Genomic DNA, 21774 nt, shown 5'->3' on the forward strand with positions numbered 1-21774 from the left:
TGTTCCTCTGAACTCTTAAAATTGAGGTTGATAACAACATGTCATGTGCAATGAAACCAGATAACAGAAGAAAGGGAAAATCTCATTTTTTGTTTAGATGTTATTAATGTGTCACGCATTTATACACATGGCACTGCGTGGGAGGCATTATTTTACCCATTTTACAACTGAGGAAACAGAGACTTTCTCAAATTTGTACATTTTAGAATAGTCAAAATTCTACCTAGACCTGTCAGATATCAAATTTCCTGATTTTTCCAACGCAGCAATTCATCTAAAGGCAGTCATATTATCATTTTATTATAGATCCCTGACTTCTCAATTCCATTCTTAAAGCCCCTTGTCTAGCACTATTAGACATTTTTATTCTTTGTTAATAAACTATTTGCTTCTAGAAAGACTTTGCCTTCTTGAAAAATATTAAAGATCTTAAAATATCTTAGGAAATGGAAACACTTTAGAAAAACAAACAAACAAACAAAAAACACTGCCTGAGTAAAATCTTTAATGGTGCAACATCCTACGGCCTGACAAGCGTGGTAGGCCATGAGCGTCCTCTGCTGAAAGCTGCTTCAGCCCTTTAACCTAGGTCAGCTTAAGATGAGTAGGATAGAAATGAGGAGCTGAGCAGGAATATAAAAGTCCTGACAGATTGATGGGAGTATTCAATTCTACACACTAATATGAATGGTGACAAATTCTCAGAAATCCTGTTTTGTCGATAGAGATTTTAGGGTATTAGAAACCAAGTTCACATAGGCTGGTGTAGATGTTCCCCAATCAGCTGGTCCTGTTGGGTTCTCTTGAGTACTAGAATTTGAAATATATGGGTCAGATTGAGAAGGTCTCAAGCCCATGTTTGTACAAAAATAATTTACTTACGTCACCTCAAAACAAAGGTAGTCTTCAGAAAATTCGGTAACCCAGCATTTGAGGTCTCTATAAAAGAAGTGGTCCTCACTATCTGCTCATTGCTCTCCTAATCCTGTCCTTCATTGGCCTCCAAAGATGGTTAGCAGATGGGGTTCTCTCCAGGCCAAATATATGGCCACATACTGCTAACCCTCCCCCATGTTACCCCTTCCCTTGCCCATGACATGTATCACTAATTACAGTACTCTTTCCTGTTACGGCCAGATGTAGCCTCAGAATCCTTCTCAACATAGCTTCAGATGACCACTATCAATCATTTGGAACTGGCATTCAGAAGATCTATGCTGCCATATCGCCCTAGGGACTGCTGAATAGTGAGCTTCCCTTGTTGAATTCTCCCAGAATCCGAGTCACTGTTCAGAGAACCATCCAATAGAGGATGAGAGAAGAGCTTTGTTCATTACTATCTTAAGAAAACAGACTTGGGAATGAACAAAGCTCTCGATCTTTAAAATGCTTATAAATCACCCATGGATTTGTTAAAATACAGATTTTTATTCATTATCTCTGGAATTTATCCCCTCTTAACTTTTCCTCCTTTAGTTTCTATCTCTTTAATTATTTGTGCTGCATCTTGAGAAATCTTGAGAGTTAGTGTTATAGTGCAATGGTTAAACACAAGGGCTCTTTTTAGATTCAAGACTAGTTGTGTGACTTGGCAAATTACTTATCCTCTTGGCCTTAATTTCCTAATCAATAAATTGGGAATGAAAAGAGAACCTACTTTATATCATTCTTGCAAGGATTAAATGAAATTATACATATTAAATGCCTAGAATAATGTTGGGCACAAAATAATTACTCAATTAATATCAGATAAAATTAATATTTCAACACAATTTTATGATTCACTAATTACTCTTCAGTTATGTCTGGTTCACTATGTCGAGTCTTGTTATATCAACAACCTTATTTTTTATTGCCATTATTTCTAACTGGTTCTTTTCCATAATAACCCATTCTTTATTTATAACATCATATTTTTATATGTCTATATAGCTATCTATATGTCTATGTATAGATCTTTCACCTCTTTATCTCTTTGAGGTTATTAAATGTATTTACATTTTTTATTTTATAAAATTACCTTTTTTTACTTCCTTAGATGTAAGTTCTTTTTTGAAATTGTGCTTTCCTGTCTATCTGGAGGTTTTTAGCTATGAACTTATTATGGTCAGGAGATTTTTCAAGATTTCAAAAATAATCTGCTGGATTATAATTTCCACATACGAGCTCTGAGCAGGGAGCATAGTGCCAGTACACTGAGCAGGGAGCATAGTGCCAGTACACAGGCCTCACTCAGGCATCTGTGTAGAGACCACCCTGTGGGAGAATTCAATTCCAGGCCCTGTCCCTGCAGGCACACCCCAAGCCTAGCCCATGGGTTTAGTACAGATGTCACTGCCATGACTCCTGGCCTTGTGCTGGCCGCTCAACTCTCACTTCAGGTGGCTCCACTGTAGACTGGCAGGGCAGTTCCACTACTGGCCATCCTCTGGCCTCAGATACACCCACCTTCGTAGAGCCTTTTCTTTTTTTTTTTTTTTTTTTTTTTTGGAGAGTTAAAATTTATTTTATTTTTTACATTGATAGATAAAATTGTATGTATTTACCATGTGCAACATGATGTTTTGAAGTACGTATACATACTGGAATGACTAATTTTAGCTAATTAATATATGTATTACCTCACATAGCTATCATTTTTTGTGGTGAGAACACAATACATTCACTCTTAGCATTTTTCAAGAATACAATATATTTATTAACTATAGTCTTAATGTTGTGCAATAGACCTCTTAAACTTATTCCTCCTGTCTAACTGAAATTTTGTATCCTATGACCAACAACCCAATATATATCACCCAATATACTTGAGTTATATGTGTGTGTGTGTGTGTGTGTGTGTGTGTATGTGTGTGTGTGTGTATATTTTTTTTTCATGGATCTTCAGATTTAAAGTCTAGAGAAAATTACATGTCAAGGCATTGGTCATGGTCTTCCTGCCATTTTCACCTCCCCCACCCAACCTTTTTTTTTTTTTTTTTCTTAGAAATTTATTGATTTTTTTTCTTTTATTATTATTATTATTATTGGAGGGGGGAGGGATAGCATTGGGAGATATACCTAATGCTAGATGACGAGTTGGTGGGTGCAGCGCACCAGCATGGCACATGTATACATATGTAACTTACCTGCACATTGAGCCTTTTCTTATATCCTCCAGGTTCAGCCATTTTTTTCAACTGCTCTGAGTCCTATTTGGCATTTTTTTTTCTGCATTATTCTCAGGCTCCTCCCATGTGCTTAACTGCTTCCCACGCTCACTTGTACCACATACCCTCCTGAACCCTGTCCCCAATGTTACAATCATATTTAATGAGGCAAGATATTCTGTGTGTGTGTATTTGGAGGGGTTGGGGGGCAGGGTCTCGCTCTGTCGCCCAGGCTGGAGTGCAGTGGCACAATCTTGGCTCATGAAAGCTTAACCTCCTGAGCTCAAGCGATCCTCCTGCCTCAGCCTCCCGAGTTGCTGACACTACAGGCATGCACCACCACACCCAGCTAATTTTTGTACTTTTTGTAGATGCGGTTTTGCTATACTGCCCAGACTGGTCTCAAACACCTGAGCTGAAGCTGTTCACCCTCCTCGGCCTCCCAAAGGGTTAGGATTATAGGCGTGAGACACCACATCCAGCCAAGATATTCTTCATCAGAAACACCTAGGAATAAGTTTGTCTTCTCCTCCCTATTTCTACAGCCCCAAGTTGCAGAAGTTTTCAAACCCATAGTCTTTCAAAATCCCCCAATCTCTCCAAGCCTCCCATTTCTCTACAGTCATTCTTACAGGAGACACCAATACCAGAAGCTATTTGGGCCTTGGCAACACCAATCACTGAGTATGACAGCAAGTCTTGAAACCAGGAAGAAGCAGGGGGCAATAAAAGTGCCAGCAAGTGGATAAGCTTACCGTATTCATACAGATCTCAGCTCTCCACAGCCCTTCCCCTTGCTCTATGGCTTTCTCTTTATAGTTGCTACAGAAGTCCTCTACAAGATATAGCTCAGATGTAACACTTCAGAACACATTAACCATCATGACAACCTCATGGTAGATACTTTTTTCCTCTCTCCTGTGGTATGGACTGGACTTAGTAACTGTTTCTCCTTCCAATCACACACACGTTAGCTTGTGTACAGACACACACACACACACACACGCACACACACACACACACACACTTCTCAAGATGAAAAAACTCGTGTGATAAGACTTGCTGTCTTCTTCCATGATTCATTTCCCCCTTTTCCATATGCTCTCTGCCTGCATAAATACCTTTAGCCTATTCATTAATTCCCTGGTAAATATATTCAATTCTTCCCTCTGTTCCTTTTTTCCAACACTCCATTTGCTTTTTAGAAGTTTTAGCTCTAACCTTATGCTCTCTGTCTCTCTAACCCTGCAGTGATTGTCACTGCCTTTCTGTGTTTCTCTTTCCTCAAAGTCTTGTAAAATAGAACATACTGCAAAGCAGTGGTGTTCCTGGGATTTAGCATTTGGGATGGCAGATGGGGTGGTAACAAATCTGCTTGTGGGGGCTGGGTACATCCCCCAGCACTCCCAACCCATTACATACATTTTGAATGAAAAATATTAAAGATAATGGAACAAAAAGCACATTAATGTGCCACTTAATCTATTTAGGAGAAGTTGAGAAAAGAAACTCTTTACTAATACTTAATCTAGTACAACTCACATATAGCTAAACATAATCCCCTTGATCAGCAAGCAGGTATGAGAGATTTCACTTTTGTGGTCTCACTACAACTTAGCCATTGATGAAGAAAGCATTGGCAAAGGCAGCTCCAGTATCAGAAGTTAAGGTTGGCTGCCAATCATGTTTTGTTTAGAATCTCTTTTTGAACCCTGGTTTTTACTCACTGTTTTCATTCAAACTATCCACAGACTCATTTTTTAATAAGACAAGTATGGCTCTTGCCAAATCTTAATGCTATAATTATTCCTTTTTACATATTCCACATTTAGATTGTAAACTCTCTAAAGAGTAAAGACTGTCAGTCTGTTCCACGGTATGCCAGTGTGCAAAGTAGGAGGGAAGTAGAGCACCTCCTATCTACAAGGAATATGCACTGTGCAGGCATTTCACCTCTTCATTCTTCTGTAATCATTACAACCACCTATGTTCACAGATGTCAGTATGGAAGCTCATAAAGGTGAAGTAATTTTACCAAGATCACAAAACTAGGAAGAGAGCTTGGATGCAAACCCAAGTCTTGACTCTAAAGCTTGTGTCCTTTACACCACACTGTGCCACTCAATGCTGCACAAATACATGATGAGTGATGAATGAATGAATGAATCAATCAAACAAGCCTGGACCCAAGGCACTTAAATTCTGCCAGTTCAACTTTCTAATTGCAAAATAAAGGGTGGCCATTTAATAGTGGATGTGAAAAATAAGAGTGTTCTGTGAAAAGAATGATATTGACCTCTAAATTAAAATTTTCAACACTTAGATATGCAAAAAAACCAGCAATAACTCTCCTTAAAATACTAGAAGCTATATCAGTTTTACTACCCCATCTGACAATTGATTGAATGAAAACAGAGAGACTAAGAGAGGCCTGGCTCAATGTCCTATGGCCTATCTAGAATTAGAACCAAGAGCCTTTGAAAGCGGCATCCTCTGTCCATCAATCCATAATTTTTAAGATACTAATGTGCAATTTTTCACCATAAACCCTAATGGAACCTGTACCAGGAGTAAAACTTTGTTATCAATTAACCAATATTGAATACCTATCAAGGATAGACATTGTGTGAGTGCTGTTGGGTTTTCTAGAGTAAAAAAGCAGACTTCAGCTCCAGCCTCTTTTGTGATATAACCATAGTGAAGCTAGAGAATTACATCGAGCACTGCAGATGGTATAGAATATCCTAATTACAATTCCAAATTGCACTAAATGCCTTTCTAAATAAAAAAAGACCCAGATAAATTAATCTGAAAGGACATACAAAATTGCAGTCATGGGGAGATAAGTCTTTCATTAGCAAATCTTTCCATTTGCCTGACCACTTCTAAGTAACTTTTAGATCACTAAGGATTCACACACACACACGCACAATTTTCCATGGCTTATGAAAAAATAAAAGCATTTCCATTATGTTCTGTTTCTTTTGAAGAATACCCCGAGGAATTCTTCTAAAGTTGAGGCAAATCAGCATACACAAATACATCCATTTACAATCTCCTTGGAAACTAGAATTGCTGGTCAATTCAGGCAGCAAGCAGCAAAATGTTTTGTCCAGGTTTCCTTGAAGAGAGAAAAATATTGTGAAAAATTTGAAGGAGGATATACACTGAGTTGCAGGGTTTGATGTGCTAGCCTCTAAGGAACTACATTTCCATGCACCAGAAAGACTGCTGCTTTATGCCAAGTCTACATGCTGTGCCATCAGAACGAAATAAGCCAAAGAAAAATGATAGTAAAAATGGCTACCATTTATAGAGCATTTAGCAGGTGCAGGCACTACACTAAGCACTATACTTATATTACCTCATGTAATTCTCACAACCACTCCAGGATGTAAGCATTGTTTTCCTCATTTTACAAAATAAAAAATGGAATCTCAGAGAAGTTAAGCAGATCACTTAAGGTGACACAGCTAACAAGTAATGAAGTTTTATGAAACTTGGTGCCTGTCCTCTGAACACAATGCTGCATTTCCACAGGCATGACTGTGTTGTCAACAAGACCACCTTGCCTTCCCTCCCCAGCTCAATGATATAGTTACTGCCAAGCTTCAGATAGGATTTTCCATCAAAAAATACTTAAAAAGAAGCACAGATTTCCAGCAAAGACATGGAACTGCTAAAACAAATATACAGAAACTGTTCCCACCAATTGTATGGTCATTTATTTACCTATTCCTCATGACTCACTTCTGCAAAACTCTATACCGTAATGAAAAATCCACAACAAGGGAAGTAAACTATTTGTGCTCTATCTCTAGATGGACAAAAAGATGAAGAGGCATACTGACACACTCACACACACACAAATGGAAAACACAGATTTGTTTTGACAACCTATTATACTACAAAAATATTTATGAATGTAAGCTGCAGCAAAGTGCATCCATCTTCCAAAAGCACACATACCCCGCCAAAGGCTGGTGAGATTCGGGGAAGGTGAGAATACCCTCCCATTTAACTGCCTTCAGGCTAAGGGAGGCACAAGAGGGAAGCCTCCAGCTTTCCATTATCAGGGTTTCTCATAATGTCATTCTTTTCACAGAACATTCTTATTCTTCACATCCACTGTTAAGTGACCACCCTTTATTTTGCAATCAGAGAGTCGAGCTGGCAGAACTGAAGTGCCTTGGCAGCTGCAGAGATGAAACTCAACTGAACAAACAGATTCTTAAGTGATGCTTAGATGGAAGAACTTGGACATGGTTCAGATTTCTTAAAAATTCATTTAAATGTGTGATTGAATCCTGCTCATTACCCTCTCGGCAGTATATTATATATTCAGCTGTTTTATTGTATAATAATATTGACGGTGGAAGATAAAGGTACAATATTACCAACTCTTCTTATTATAGAAGAGCAGCTTTGTTTATGTCATAAACAATAGTCAATAAATGCATATAAGTTAATTTTTCACAGCAGTCTATACCCAGAACTTGAAATATGCTATTTTGTTCTTTGGTCCGAATTTCTTGAGACAAATAAATCCTTCTGTATGGTAATCAGACTAAAGTTTTGGAGTAAACAGTGTGTGAGAACATGCGGGCCCAAGTTTAGAATGTTGCTTAATGTGGACCAATGACAGATGACTTTACTACAGCACTGCCTGCTACCTCTCTGACCTCCTTTCCAAACACTCCTCCCCCCTCACTCACTCTGCTCCAGCCATAGACCAATTTTTTTTTTAATTTTTATTTCAATAGGTTTTTGGGGAACAGGCAGTGTTTGGTTACATGAATAAGTTCTCTAGTGGTCATTTCTGAGATTTTGGTGCAACCATCACCTAAACAGTGTACCCAATATGTAGTCTTTTAGATCCATTTATTTTCCATGAATGTCCCAAGCATGCCCCCTTCTCACAGTCATCACATTTGCTATTTCCTCTGCCTTAAACACTCTTACACCTGACGGCCATGTGGCTTAACCCCTTACTTCTTTTAAGTGTCTCCTCCAATGTTACCTTCCATCTTCACCCACCACTCTCTATCTTCCTAACCTACTTAGTTTCTTCACATTTGTATCATCTGATGTATATTTGTTTGATTCCTGACTTTCTTCTCCCACTTGAAGGTAAGTTCCAGGAGCAAAGGGACTTTGTTCACTGCAGTAACCCCAGCACCTGGATCATTACTTGCACTAGCAAATGCTCATGAATGAATAAAATGATGAATATCCTCAGAACCAGCTTAGCGCTGGGGAGCACAGTGGGGTGGTGGCCTAAGATGCCCATCTATAAAAGGGGGCTGAAGCTTCACTGAAAAGATAGTGAGATAAAGCATATTTATTTTAGAATTCCTCTGCAAATGCTTATAGAGGGAATACTTTGATAAACCACATAAGTCAGGGGGAGGATGAGCCACCCTCCCACAAGGGTGTTGGCTAAACTGCCCTGAAGGAGGGTAAGTACAATTCACTATAGGAATCTTCTTCTACTGAGTGGAATTTTCAAGTTTGAGTCTTGAAAACTTAAAAACAACCACCATCCAACAGCCAGCAACAAAACAGAGACCTCAGTCCTATAACTACATAGAAGTGAATTCTGCCAACAACCTAAATGAGCATAGATGCAGATTCTTCTCCAGAGCACAACTGCACCAACACTTTCACGTTCATCTTATGAATTCCAAGCAGGGAAACCAGTTGAGCCTACTAGACTTCAGGCTGAGAGAACTATAAGATAATAGATTTGTGTCATCTTAAACTACTACATTTGTGATTATACGCTATGGCAGCAATCAAAATCTAAAGCTAAACCTTTAGCGATCTGGATCCAACTTATGTATCCAAAACATCCCAGTGCTCTGAAACATGAATCCACTGCTCCAGTCAAGTGGGTCTCCTTTCAGTCCCTAAACATGATCATTTGTTTTTAATCCCACACTGCTTCTCCACTCAAACCATTTTTCCTGCCATACCAATTCAAATCTGGTGCTCTAAGGCTGAGTCAGATGCAAGTCTCAACTCTTTCACCTTTTAATTGGTTGCTCAATATGACTTTCCACTTAGGAACTTCCAAGTGTCACAACATGCTTCCAAAAATTATATATTTGGAGGCTGGGCCCAGTGGTTTTCACCTGTAATCTCAGTGCTTTGGGGAGCTGAGGTGGGAGGATGGCATGAGCCTAGGAGTTCAAGGCTGCAGTGAACAATGATTATAGCACTGTGCTCCAGCCTGGGCAACAGAGCAAGGCCCTGTCTCTGAAGAAAAAGAAAAGTATATAATTTTATCAAGTGTCTTTATCATTTTCTCTCCCAACAAAACTTTAAGCGCTTTGTGAGCTGAAAGTACATCTCCTTTGTTTCTAGCAAAACATAAAACAACAGATATACAGGAAATATTTCTTAGGGACTTGCTCACTTCACTTTAAAATGCCCACCTGGAGATTTTTACATATAGAGAATATTTTCTAATTTGCTAAAATGACGAAATTTGAAAAAGTTTTCACAGCATAGTTGATTTCAGCTTGTATCACAGATCAGGTGAGCAGAGTCCTAATGATATGATCCAGTGACAGGAAGTACTTAATTGCATTCATATCAACTGGATGTTCCTTGCAAGGACAGAGTTCTCACCTGACACCTGCTTTCCCACTTTATCCTGTTTCTGAGGACTTGAGTGCTAACGACACGAAAATCATAATCATACCATGTGTGGACAGCTCACCAATGCTAGTGACAGCAGTATTGTGTCTCATTGCCTAAATAACATCTCCAGCTTTCATTACAGTAGACAGACCAGATAAACAATGAAACCTGTTGTCCTCTCAAGAATAAGCTCTCGTTTTTCATAATAAAGAGAAGCTGGGCTGAGTGCTGTGTCTCATGCCTGTAATCCTCACACTTTGGGATGATAATCAATGGGTTCAAGACTAGCCTGGGAAACATAGTGAAACTCCATCTCTACAAAAAATTAAACTATAAAAAATTAGCTTGGCAAGGTGGTACATGCCTGTAGTCCTAGCTACTTGGTTGGCTGAGGTGGGAGGATCACTTGAGCCTGTGAAGTCCGGGCTGCAGTGAGCTATGATCATTCCACTGCACTGTAGCCTGGGTGACAGAATGAAACCATCTCTAAAAAAAAAAAAAGGAAAAAATAGAAAAAGAAAAAATACAGAGAATTTGAAGTTTTCATCTTGATTCTAAGAGGCTTCTGTTTTTTTAAGGTACAAACTTATATTAAAACAATTACGCTTGAACCCAGGAGGTGGAGGTTGCAGTGAGCCGAGATCGCACCATTGCACTCCAGCCTGGGCAACAGAGCGAAACTCCTTCTCAAACAAAAACAAAAATAAAAGACATATTCTAGACTGAGTAATTTAAAAAAAAAATTACATAAATTTGGGGGGTATTTAAAATTAAAATATCATATCATCACAAGAAAGATGAAGAAGACTCCTTGCTTTGCCCTTGAGCAACCAAGAAAAGTTAAAATCTGTTTTAAATCCCAAAAATACAAAAGAGACTTGCTGGAAATAACAATGCTCAGTGCTCACAACCCAAGTCAATCTACACTGTTGTTACATCCATTCAAATTCTGAAGCCTACAAAAATGCCTTTGTTAGAGCAAAGGGGAAAAATTCAACCTCAGGACAGTTATTCAAGATGAAAGAAAGGTGTATGTTCAGTGAGAGAACTGCCTGCTATAAGATGATTTCTTGCTAATGTTTTTAAAGATTATGGACTTAACTTTCTTGGTTTTCTAGTAGCTGAATCTACTCTCGCCTTCTCTCTTTTTATGCTTGCCTTCATTGCCGTTCACATTCACATCAACAGAAGGAGGCACCTTGAAACCAAATGACAGAGCAACTTGAGGCAAATTTAAGTTATTAACATTAAAAATCTGTCTCAGAGAATAAGAATCATTTACTCATATGTATGACTCATATGCTTCCTGGGCTGACTTATGATGAAAGTAGTTCTTTTTCATTAATTTTACAAACCAAGACTGAATGTCAGAAATTTTAGGCCAGGAAAAGTCAAATTCACTTAATGTAACCTTGGGTTGCTTCAGGTAATAAACAAAACCCAATTCTTCTGGGCAAAAACTGAGCAAGGCATGCCCTCTTTCATTTAGGCCCCTGGTTATCATCCCCCCACGATGAACATATTCCTTAGGGTCATCTGGAGGATAATACTGAACAATCCCGCCAGGAATATCTAGCCCTCTCCCTGCCTCATCTGTACACAATATCCCTGAATCTGCATTACAGAACTGGAAAAAATGTAATTCTACACGTAATTTTGCTTCTGGAAATGAATGGCTGAGGTAGGCAAGTCAATGTAGTTCCGCAACTCATAGTGGTATTTTACGGACCTACAGGATGAAAAGAAGACCATCAGTTTCTTCTTTCAGTTCTTAAGGAATATAAAGAGCAAAAGGAATCTTTTTTCAGAGGGACAAACAACATATCCCTGCTTGAGACCATCCACTGTTGCAGTAGCTTTATCACCATCAACACCAGCATACATTTGTTCCTTTTTTTTTTGGAGAAATCCTTGCCAGGTCTTCAAGTTTTTGAGTTTGTGTGGCAGAAAAGGGCATAGCCTCCATGTTCAAAGAAGTTTAATAATTTGCTTTAATTTATCTTCAAACCCAACATCCAAGATATCATTAGCCTCATCCATACCCAGACGCTATAGGTTTTCATACTTAAATTCTGTAGAATTCCGCATACTGTCCAGGAGATGGCCTGGTGTGACCACAACAGTGCTGATCCCATTTGCAAGCTTCTGTACTTCAGCAGATCTGTTACTGCCACCCATTATCAACCCATGCATGTGCACATGGTGAGTCATTAGCTCCTTAAGAACACCAAGAGTCTGCAGGACAAGCTGTTCAATTAGTGAGAGAATAAAAACTCCTGTTCCATTTCTGGACATGAACTTTAACTTAACAATGAGTTCAAATGCAGAGATGAGAAATGCCAGGGTTTTTGCCACTGCTGGTTTGTGTAGCTGCTGGAAGATCCTGCCTTCCATAAGTGGCCCATCATTTTTATGCTAAATTTCAGTCATGTTGGTAAAGCCCATTTCTCTTATTGCCTTCAAAGTGTTTTCACTGACAAAATCAGAGAAGAAATGAAGTATCCCCATCTCTCTCATTGTCTGGCTTCCCCCCAGTTTTCTGCTTCTTCAGGAGCCTCAATACCATCTTCTTCGGATTCCCTTTTGTTTTCAGTTTTTGCTTTTTTTTGTATCATGCCCAGCATTAGTCACTATTTTTCTCTTGTTCTTCTTTTCTTTTTTGATTTTGAATCTAGAGACTGCATTGCTGCTTCTGCACTGGTTAATATGGTAGATTTCTAGTTTTCTTTTACATTTTCTAGTATTTCTTTAGACATGTCTCCATTTGGGGTTTCTGATAAGCCCACAATCATAACATGTTTTAGGGATTTTTTTAACTTTTCCATGTCCCACTGTTTCTTCTGACACATTTCCATTTTGAGTCTCTGATAGGCTCACATCCAAAGCCCCCTGTGGCTTTAGGTTTCACTGCCACCATTTGAAGTTCTGCCTCTCCATCTTCTTGCACAGGAGTGTCATCCGTAGGTAAGATGTGTTCTTGGGGAGACGCCTTCACATCTTCACAGCAGCACCACTGTATGGGTCCTCCGCTCTCCAAACAGCTTTTCATTAATATGCATGGCACTGAACAAACTTGCTTTATGTACCTCATATAAGCAATCTGAAAGGTAGCAAGTTGTAAAATATCCATTTTACTGTTCGGTATTTAAAAACATGTCTGTGAATTTTATTTATCCCATAATTATCCTCATTGCACTCTTACAGATAACCAACAGATTTAGACACTATTCAGTAAGAAAACATTGGGTTTTTTTATACCAATGCTACCAACTTTTATTATAAATTGCATCTATTTTAATACAGAGTCATTCAGGGAACATCTACTGAGTACTAACTATATGGTTAAAACTTTCCACTTGCTATGAGTAGTTTAACTGAGATTAAAACTTGGTTTCTCCCCTTCTTCTAAGAACATAAAGCCTCAGTGATCTGGCCATTCCCTAACTTTCCAGCTGCAGTTCCCACCAATCCCTGTCCACACAAGATACACACCATGAGGTCTGGGTTCTGTGACCTTCTTCATGCTGTCTTCGTTGCCTAAAATTGTTCTATCTCCTAACTCCCCCAGCCTAGTTAGTTAATCCCCATTCAACCTTTGGAACTCAGTTTAATGTCACCTCATCCAGGAAGCTTCCTTACCTGCCCCTGCTTCACTTAGACTACCTTATCCCCTAAAGATTATGACTTTTTGAGGGCAGGAATGAGATCTTTTTCGGCTTTGTAACCTTGGGACCTAAAATTGTACCTGGCACATAGTAGAATCTCAATCAATACCTGTCGAAAGGGAAAGTTTTAAGCATAGTGGTTGTTAAGTAGCTTGTAAGAAAGTCAAAACATGGATGCAAATATTAAATATCAGCATAAGATGTATCACAGGATGGAATAGGTATATTTGTTTCCTGGAGCTGCTGTACAAACTACCACAAATGTGGTGGCTTAAAACAGAAATGTATTCTTTCACAATTCTGGAGGTCAGAAGTCCAAAACCAAGACGCTGAGAAGACCACACTCTCTCCAAGGGTTCTAGGGTAGATTTCTTTCCATGCCTCCCTCCTAGTTTCTAAGGGTCGCTGGCAACCCCAGTGTTACTTGGTTTGTAGCCACAGCATTCCAATCTCTATCTCATTCTTTGCATTGCCTTCTCTTCTGTGTGTCTGTCTTATAAAGATATACGTGATGGCATTTAGTGCCTATTCAGATAATTCAGGATAAACCCCTCAAGATTCTTAATCACATCTTTTGCAATATATGGTAATATTTGCTCTTTTACCACATAGGGTAATATTCACAGGTTCCAGGGATTAGGATGTGTACATATGTTTTCAGGACCACCATTCAATACACTATAGTATGTGTAAGTTAGTGAGGCATCCAGGAAAAGTCATGAGAATTCAGAAGGAAGAGAGCACAATGTGCCAAAGTGACAGCCACATGGTCTTAACACTTTAAAGTGTCAATGTAATTGGTAGTTATCACCATGGCTCCTTTGAGGTAGCCCAGTGATGCCAATTTCCTTGAAGAAGAAACTGAAGAAAGGAAAGGATGTGTGCATATTGCAGAAAGACTAGTGATGAGGCCAAAATCAGGATTTAACTCTCTTCTCTTCAATCCTTGATTTATTACCTATACTCTTTTACCATCCAAAAGAAAGACAGATAAATGGCAGACACATCACAGAGCTGCCACCTATTATTTAAATGGCAGATTTTCAGCTTCTTTATTCCTGCTTAAGTTCTCATAGCAGAGATGTTAATGCAATACTCTGGACAAAAGAAGTGCAGTATGAAAGCTGGGGGCTTCCCACAGTCAACAAATACTGACTCAGCATCTGCTTTTAGCAAAATATTGTAAGGAATATGAAGAATAATTAGACATGCATTCATGCTCAAGGAGCTACCATCTCATAGAAGACATGTGGTCAGGTAACAAGCAGAAGGCAGTAATTCTCCTGTGGCCCAGATAGAAGACTGGGAGTTTAGAGATAGACAGATCATTCCTGGCTGCAGTCATCAGGAAAGTCTTCATGAAGCAGATGGCATCTGAACAGGGCATTGAATGGAAAGCACTTTAATAAGTAGAACTGGAGGTGAAGAAGACAGAGGAGTGATCTAGGGCAACTCAAGCAGGATGGAGAATATTTTTTTAAGTGTGGAGATGAAAGACTGGAAAGTGTGTTGGGAAATGAGACATTCTGGGTATATGCATAGAACCATGGGAGATGAAAATGAAAAGAAAATTGTTATATCTGGTTCTTGACTGTCAAGCAAATGATATGGACTTTCTTACCTAGGCATGAAGCTGTCATTAAAGATATTTGGAATAAAGAAAAGACATAATCAGATATAATTAGAGTTGTTTGAGAAGATCACTCTGGCAGTGGTGTGAAAGATATATTAGAAGGCAGAAGAGGCTAGATGCTGGAAAATTATTGCAATAGAACAGACAAGAGCTAAATAAAGGTCTTGATTAGGGAGGCTGCCATGTGAAAGGCATGTGAAAAAAGAAGTGAGAGCAATTTCAAAGAAAACTCAATAGGATATAATGGCTTATTGGAGATATGGGATTGAAGACATAGGAGACATCAGAGATGAGTTTGAGATTGAAATATAGTAATGCAAAATAGTGATGACTTTGGAAGAATCTGGAAAGTCGGGAGAAGGGACACGTTTAACAGCAAAAATGATTAACCTAGTTTACAAATGTTAAGTTTCAAGAACCAGCAGGATATAGATACTAAGAAGGACATGAATGTAAGAATCATTCCTATGGAGAAAATAATTGAAGTCACAGAAATTTATACCATCACAAAGAAAGGGGAAGAATTCCTAAAGCTTAAGGAATGTCCATCATAATTAATGAATGGTAGAAGAACAGAAGCTAGCCAAGAACATCAAAAGCAAGAAGTGATTTGACCAAAGAAGAAACAGGAGTCCAAATGCTGAAGTGAACAGAATTTAAGAGGCAGGAGAATTTCAAGGTGGGGTCACTAATATCAAGTAGTTTAAATTCCAAAAATGTATTATCAAGGGGGAGCTGATTATAATCTTGACACAGTCTTGTACACCATAATCCTAAATGTTGAAATCCTGAAAGATCAAAATCCCTAAAGTCTAAAGTCCCAGAAATGTAATCTGGGAAAAAATAATTTTAAAAGTTCTTTAAAAGATATTTCACACTTTGAAAGGGGGGTTTGAGAAACATATCACAACAGAACATTTCATAGGCTACTTCACATGATAATATAGGCAATAATAACATACATATTGTTGCAAACATAAATGCTCTCGTATACTAACAACAGTCATACAGGTATAACAGTTATAAGCAAACGATATGCATAAAGAAATAGAATAAAAAAGGAAATGTATAAAAAGGTAAACATATAAACACATGGCAACTTGGTTAGTTATTGTGTGCACTCATGTTTATAACTACAGTCATCTGAAATACGGTGATGACAACTGTGATGAAGTCTTCCAACTAGATCAATCAAAAACTGTAATGGGTCACACTGCACAAGCAGTTGCCCAAGCAGCTAAGATCTCAAGAAATTATGCCTTTCACAAATCCAGATGTACAAAAAGGACATCTCTTCATTTATTAAGAAAGTTTCAATGTTTTTACACATGCACAGTGCTTATACACAAAGGCCACATTGCATGCAGAGACCAAATTGCCAGGAGATAAAGAGTAATTCAAAGCAGGCTGGGCGTGGTGGCTCATGCCTGTAATCCCAGCACTTTGGGAAGCTGAGGTGGGAGGATCATTTGAGGTCAGGAGTTCAAGACCAGCCTAGCCAACAAGGTGAAACCCCAGCTCTATTAAAAATAAAAATATTAGCCAGGCCTGGTGGCACATGCCTGTAATACCAGCTACTCAGGAGGCTGAGGTGGGAGAATAATTCCCCGGAGGCAGAGGTTGCAGTAAGCCAAGATCGTGCCACTGCACTCGAGCCTGGGCAACAGCTGTCTCAAAAAAACAAAAAGAGTAACTGGTAGTAAATACAAATGTTTCAAGAAGTCTGAGGATAAAATCCAGAAGCCAATATCAGAGGAGGAAACAGAGTCAAAAGAAAGATGACATGTTTAGGTGTTTGGTGCAGTTTTCTTTTCAGAATAAATGGTTATATTCCAATCAACATTTATTTAGTGCCTACATTGTGCTGGCTGGCAAGATCCACAGATGATTAGAACTTGATTCCTACTCTCAAGCAGTATACAATTTAGTGGAGAAAACAGAAATGTAACTACATTGTTCAACCTGAAGCCAGGTAACCAGCAGGCTACGGAAGCACTGAAGAGGAGCATTTATTAGCCTGGTGGCCTGGTCTGGGGAAAGGGGAGGTGATGGGGCTGAAGGGTCTCTTAAACAGATGATACCTGTTAACTCTGAAGGGAGAACTAGAAGTTGGGCTGGCATATTTAAACAAAGGCGTAGGGAAGAAAAGTACCACATGTGTTTTCTGCAAAGACAAAGAATCTTACCGGAGGGAAAACATTGATTAGAGAGAAAGTAAGCAATGGCAGCTTGTTTCTGAGTGAGGTGGGAAAGGATGAAATCAGACAGGCCGGTAAAGGTATTAGCTGTTTTTAGGAGGATACAAGAGAGGAGACAAAAATTGAAGAAACAGGGCAGTAGTCAAGTAGCAAAGAAAATGGTTGAAGGAACAAGGTGTTTTGCCTATTTCCCTTTTATAAAATGGAAGGTCAACCATCTGCTCAGAGCAAAGTCAGGGCCAGGAAGAGCAGGGAAGCGATGATTACTAGATTAAGTCTTTCATTCTTTGAAAATAGAAGCATTTATTTAAATCATAGTTAGTCTGGGGCTCTAACTAATGTATCCAGTGTGAGAGCCAGGAGGTGCAGAGCTTGGGCTCTGGAGACAGATTGCCTGCGATTGTCTTGTCTGTGTCACATATTAAGGATGCGATGCAAGTGGTTTTATGATGTAAATAAGCTCTCTGTGCCTGTGTCTGCTCATCTATAAATCAGACAAATAGTATCTAACTCCTAGGTTTGCTATAAGGAATAAGAGAATTCATACATGTAGAATGCCGAAAACAGTGCCCAGCACATAAGAGGTACTCAAAAAGCTTTAGCTCTTAGCATTACTAGACCACTGCTAGCGACTAGAACTTTCTGAGATGATGGACATTCTACTGTGTTCTCTAATACAGCAGTCACTAGCCACATGTGGCTATCGAGCACAGGAACTGTGGTTAGCGTAACTGAAATTTTCATTTTTATTCATTTAAATTCAAAAATCCATATATAGCTGGGCAGAAGACAGAGCAACCATTTTTTCTTTTAAGTTCCAGGATACAAGCGCAGGAGGTGCAGGTTTGTTACAGTGGTAAACATGTGCCATGGTGGCTTGCTGCACCTATCAACCCATCACCTAAGTATTAAGCCCTGCATGAATTAGCTATTTATCATGATACTCTTCCTCTCCCCCCAGCCCCTACAACAGGCCCCAGTGTGTATTTTTCCCCTCCCTGTGTCTATGCGTTCTCATGTTCAGCTCCTGCTTATAAGTGAGAATATACGGTTTTGGTGTTCTGTTCCTGTATTAGTTTGCTGAGGATAATGGCTTCCAGCTTCTTTGCAGAAAGTAAAAGTTCCTTTTTACTGTTTCTTTTCTTGTTAAAGAATAAGTCGTAAGTGTTAGAAATAATAGTTTCTTTTAAAGACTAACTTTATGCTAGACATGCTCACAGGCACATAGTACATTCTATGACCTCGTACTTTAACCAAGATATCTGTGCTGCACGTGCTCACAAGCATGTCCCAGCTCGCAGCCTATGCCTCTTCCTTATTTGGGAATGTTATGACTTTTCTAAGTCTTTTCATAAGAAACTTCCTCCTTTCCTTTGTTCTTCTCTGCCATTATCTCTTTAGGAAAAATTTTAAACCTTTAGCCAATCAGGAGCAGCCTAGACTGTGAGGTCCAATTCTAGCCAATGGAATCAGGACACAGCGGTAGGGTCCAGATGTGTCAGATATAAATATTTTTACCCCCTTTGTTCAGTGTGCTCTCGTGGCAAGACTGCTGGCGAGCAGCACCCTTTCTGAAGAAAGTAAAAGTTGCCTTGCTGAGAGATCCTTTGTCTCCGTGCTGACTTTTCTTGGTGACACCAATTATCTGCTTCTAACATCAATGTTTCTGCAAAGGACATGATCTCATTCCTTTTTGTGGCTGCATAGTATTCCATGGTGTATAAGTAACACATTTTCTTTATCCAGTCTATCATTGATGGGCATTTGGGTTGATTCCATGTCTTTGCTATTGTGAATAGTGATGCAATGAACATATGTGTCCATGTATCTTTATAATAGAATGATTTATATTCTTTTGGGTATATACCCAATAATGGGATTGCTGGGTCAAATGGTATTTCTGGTTCTAGACCCTTGAGGAATCGCCACACTGTCTTTCACAATGGTTGTACTAATTTACACTCCCACTAGCAGTGTGAAAGCATTCCTATTACTTCACAGTCTCGCCAGCATCTGTTTCTTGACTTTTTAATAATTTCCATTCTGACTGGTGTGAGATGGTATCTCACTGTAGTTTTGATTTGCATTTCTCTAATGATCAGTGATGTTGAGCTCTTTTCATATGTTTGTCAGAGCAACCACTTTACACAGGGTTTTATTGGTATACAAAAAGGCACAGAGTTCTATCCCCCAAAGACCCTGGTCCTGAAGTGCTGTAGAATAGGCCCAACCAATTAAAGATAGAGCTATAGCTCTTAGGACACAGCTTTATTTTGTTGGTGTTGATGATCAAAAATAACATGGAGAAAAAATGTGTTCACAACTCCTGTACCTCCAGAGGAGGTTTCAGTAGCTGGTAGGATATTTGTTAGATACACAAGAAGCAAGTGGCATCTCCCCAAGAGAATAGAACAGAGATTTGACCAACTTTCTGCTGAAGTGGGCCAGTTGAGAGCCATTAGGAAGGATGGCTGGAGTTCTAAGTGAAACAAGGAGCTGCTACCCAAATGTTTTCTTGAACCCTGTTAATGTCTGTTGACAATGGAGTAATTTCACATCAGAGACACCGAAACAACCAATATCACAGTCTGTGCAACAATATGAAATTCAGATGGTCTAGAGTATTGCTAAAACACAAAGGGAGAGGGGAGAAAGGTTATCCATGAATAATGCATTTCTTTTTGTGGAAGCAGGAGGAGAAGAAACAAATGGATCATTAATGGGCTTAATGCGATTAGGCTTCACGGTGGGGCAGGGGCCAGCAGAAACTCTTGCCAGCAACACCACCAGCAGAGGAGGCTGCTGTGAAGTAGAGGAGGAGGGCAAGAGTTGGTGGTAACATTATTTTGGAGTTGCTGCTTTTTCTTCCCAGTATCCAAATCCTCTTCTTGAATTCAAGATTAGTTGTGTTACCTCTATTCTTGTGGGGTGTTTTTGTTTTGTTTTGTTTTGTTTTTTGAGATAGAGTTTCACTCTTGTTGCCCAGGCTGGAGTGCAATGGTACGATCTCGGCTCACCACAACCTCCACATCCTGGGTTCAAGCGATTCTCCTGCCTCTGCCTCCTGAGTAGCTGGGATTACAGGCATGCACCACCACTGCCAGCTGATTTTGTATTTTTAGTAGAAACAGGGTTTCTCCATGTTGGTTAGGCTGGTCTTGAATTCCTAACCTCAGGTAATTCACCTGCCTTGGCCTCCCAAAGTGCTGGGATTATAGGCATGAACCATTGCGCCCAGCCTGTTATCTCTGTTTCTAGAGCAAAATAGCCCAGTGGTGAAAACATCATTTTCTTGAGAATATATGAAAAGGTATTATCACATTTGAAAAGCTTAATTAATATGATAATGTGGAGAAATTAAGGATAAAGCAACCTAAAAAAACAGGAAGTAATTAAGTGAAGAATAAAACATTATTGAACATTGCCAAGAAAACAGACATATAAAAGTTGCAAGTTGTAGCTTCCTTTATGCAATAATGCACTTTGCTGTAAAGTAGCATACGTTGATCTTTTCAAAATCAGACATTTGAAACTTACTAATAGATTTCACTATTTAGAGGCATTCTGTGTGTATATATGAAAAAAAGTTCCTTTATGGTGTAAATAATCTATCTAATCATGATCCCATTGCAGGAATTTCTCTTTCTGTTCCCTGGAGTAGTTGCAGACTTTGCAGTCCAGCAGACCTAGGTTCAAGCCAAACTCTGCTTCATATTGATTATGCGACTTTGGGGGAGTTACTTTACCTTGAGGAGCCTCAATTTCCATAACAGTAAAATGGCAACAATATATACAGAATGTCATAGAATTCTATGCCTATAGAAAATACTTAAGAGTGTCTAGATCATAGTAAAAGGCTTAAAAAATGTTACTGACTCCTTCAGGAAGGGGTCAGGGTGTGCATTCTCCCAAGAGGAATCAGATTCCACAGACATTCAACATGCCAAGGGCGGACTTGACTCTGGTTTAGACACAGAAACCAAGAACACTTAGCTCTAGGAATCCTTCTCCCAGGGAACAACACTTATCTTGGTGGCTCTTTTAGGTATTAAGGATAAATCAGAGAACACTTGGGTGACCAGGAATAAAGAAGCACCTACTACATCAGTCTCCAGATAAAACCCTAACTCCAAGGAATTTTCCATGAAGCTATTATGACCTGGGCTCCAGCTGGCACTGAACTGTGACCCACCCTGACTCCATCTACCATCCCAACCTCCACTGCCACAGGCCTTGCATTGTCACCTGGTCAGCTAAGCTTATCGTTCCCATGTAGAACAAGGAATGCTGCCTAGTCCATCAGATGTGAGGGTTTGATTTTCAAATATCATCTTTCCTAACATTGAACAATGTGTGTTTGTACTATAGCAAAAGAAATATGAGTGTGTTTTGGAAAAGCAAACTGCTAGCCTCATCTGAGGCAGGCAATGGGGACAGACATAGTCAGTGTCGGCAAGGAGTGGCACAGGGGTTTGGCATAGATC

General features: G+C 39.2%; 1 pseudogene; it reads right to left on the reverse strand.

The window, feature by feature from the left end:
• Nucleotides 1–10830: 10830 nt before the first annotated feature.
• On the reverse strand, nt 10831–18969 carry LOC129031565 (ATP-dependent RNA helicase DDX18-like; annotated as a pseudogene).
• Nucleotides 18970–21774: the final 2805 nt, after the last annotated feature.

This window comes from Pongo pygmaeus, chromosome 11 (genome assembly GCF_028885625.2).
Source record: "Pongo pygmaeus isolate AG05252 chromosome 11, NHGRI_mPonPyg2-v2.0_pri, whole genome shotgun sequence".
Classification (NCBI taxonomy): domain Eukaryota; kingdom Metazoa; phylum Chordata; class Mammalia; order Primates; family Hominidae; genus Pongo; species Pongo pygmaeus.